Source organism: Triticum dicoccoides, chromosome 1A (genome assembly GCF_002162155.2).
Source record: "Triticum dicoccoides isolate Atlit2015 ecotype Zavitan chromosome 1A, WEW_v2.0, whole genome shotgun sequence".
Taxonomy (NCBI): Eukaryota; Viridiplantae; Streptophyta; class Magnoliopsida; order Poales; family Poaceae; genus Triticum; species Triticum dicoccoides.
This window is the reverse complement of record NC_041380.1, coordinates 284,467,340-284,470,072: the sequence shown is the minus strand read 5'-3', so window position 1 is coordinate 284,470,072 and position 2,733 is coordinate 284,467,340.

The following is a 2,733-nucleotide window of genomic DNA, read 5'->3' as shown; positions in this document are numbered from 1 at the left end:
TGCATATCTATCACTTTGGGACTAATTTTCACGTGTTGCTTTTCGTAAGCTCAACCAAATATAAGTGAAGATCATGACCATAATATTTATTTCTTTCTCTCAAATTAATTTAAGTGAAGCAAGAGAGAATTTCTTGAAAATTTTACAAACTCTCAAATAAATCTAAGTTAAGAAAGAGAGCATTTCTTCGAAAATACTAAAGCACACCGTGCTCAAAAAGATATAAGTGAAGCACTAGAGCAAGTCCATAGCTCATAAAAGATTTAAGTGAATCAAAGAGAGCAATTCTAACAAGTCATGACATAATTTTGGACATCTAAAATAGGTGTGTCCATCAAGAGATCAAGACTTAAAACACAAAATAAAACAAGAAAAGACTCATATCATACAAGACGCTCCAAGCAAAACACATAGTATATGACGAATAAAAATATAGCTTCGAGTAAAATACTGATGGTCGTTAGAAGAGGGGATGCCACTCGGGGGCATCCCCAAGCTTAGTTGGTTGCTCATTTTTGGATAATAGCTTGGGATGCCAGGGCATCCCCAAGCTTAGGCTCTTCTACTCCTTATTCCTTCATCCATCGTAAGATAACCCAAAACTTGAAAACTTCAATCACACAAAACTCAACAAAACCTTCGTGAGATCCGTTAGTATAAAAAATAAATCACTACTATAAGTGTTGTATCAAGCCAATTCATATTTTGTTCTTGCATTATATCTACTGTATTCCAACTTTTCTATGGCAAAAACTCATCAAAGAAAACCATAGAGCCATCAAAATAAGCACACAACACAAATAAAATAGAATCTGTCAAAACAGAAGAGTCTGTAGAAATCTGACTATTTCAAATACTTTTGTAACTCCAAAAATTCTGAACAATTAGGACAACCTGTGAAATTTGTATATTGATATACTTCAAAAGGAATCGGTATTTTATCGCTCTTTGGTAAAAAAACTAGAATTATTTTCGTGAGTGCAAAATTTTCTGTTTTTACAGCAAGATCAAACAACTATCACCCAAGAAGATCCTAAAGGCTTTACTTGGCACAAACACTAATTAAAACATAAAAAACACAATCATAACGGTAGCATAATTGTGCTAACACTCAAGAACAGGAAGCAAAAGCAAAAATAAATTTTATTCATTGGGTTACCTCCCAACAAGCGCTATAGTTTTACGCCCTTAGCTAGGCATAAAGCAAGGATCTAAGTTTACTCATCATTGCTCTTAACCTTCTTAGAGGTGTTTTCATCATGGGGTTTTGTATACACGAATTTTATCTATCACAGGTTTTCACAATTCATACCATAAAAATCAAATATTTACCTAGCTTCATGTATTATGTAATCAAATTCATTCATAAGGACAAGGGTGGCCAACTTTTTAGCCCTAGGATTCTTTATAACGGGAAGCTCAAAAAACAATCTTTGCAAAGTAGGATGGGTACGAATCAATTTACTTTAAAGTTTCAGAACTAATGCTGAAATAGCATCCACGTAAGATCAAGTGGTTTTAATTATAGGAGCATCATCAAGACTTAGATTCCCAACACAATTGAAAAATTCATGGATACATTCTTTTCCCATAATGTTCCCTTGCCCCAAGATAGAAGTTTTAGCATCCAGATTGCCCGTACGTCCAACCTTAGGAGTTAGGCCATCATCTGTTGGTGCCATACCGAAATCACTCATGATTGCAAGCAAAGGATAGATCTGACAAGAAAACGGTGAACGAAAAAAGAGGGGCGAATAAAACGACAAAATTTTTGTGAAGTGGGGGAGAGGTAAATGAGAGGCAAATGGCAAATAGTGTAAATTCAGAGGAGATGAGTCTTGTGATTAGGAACCGGGTATATGTTGAAGATCCTCCTAGGAAACGGTGCCAGAAATTCCTTTTGACGTTGCTTGAAGCTACATCAGTATTTCCCCAAATAGGAAGGGATGATGCAGCCCAGCGGCGGTAGGTATTTTCCTCAGATGTGAAACCAAGGTTATCGAACCAGTAGGAAAACCAAGCAACACAACATAAATAGCACTTGCACACAAATAACAACTTCTCGCAACCCGACGTGTTAAAGGGGTTGTCAATCCCTTCCGGGGTACGACGCCTCAAGATTGGCAAACAGACGTGAGGTAAATTTGTAGTAGATTGATAGATCTAACGCCAAATAAAATAAATAAGAATAAATTGCAGCAAGGTATTTTTGTATTTTTGGTTTAATAGATCTGAAAATAAATGCAAAGGAAAAGTAGATCGCAAAGGCAAATATATGAGAAAGAGACCCCGGGCCGTAAGTTTCACTAGTGGCTTCTCTCGAGAAAAATAGCAAACGGTGGGTGAACAAATTACTGTTGGGAAATTGCTAGAACTTTAAATAATCATGATGATATCCAGGCAATGATCATTACATAGGCATCACGTCCAAGATTAGTAGACCGACTCCTGTCTTCATCTACTACAATTACTCCACACATCAACCGCTATCCAGCATGCATCTAGTGTATTAAGTTCATGGAGAAACGGAGTTATGCAATAAGAACGATGACATGATGTAGAGAAGATCTATCTATGTAGAGTTAGACCCCATCATTTTATCCTTAGTAGCAACGATACATACGTGTCGGTTCCCCTTTTGTCACTGGGATCAAGCACCGTAAGATCGAACCCACTACAAAGCACCTCTTCCCATTGCAAGATAAATAGATCAAGTTGGCCAAACAAACCCAA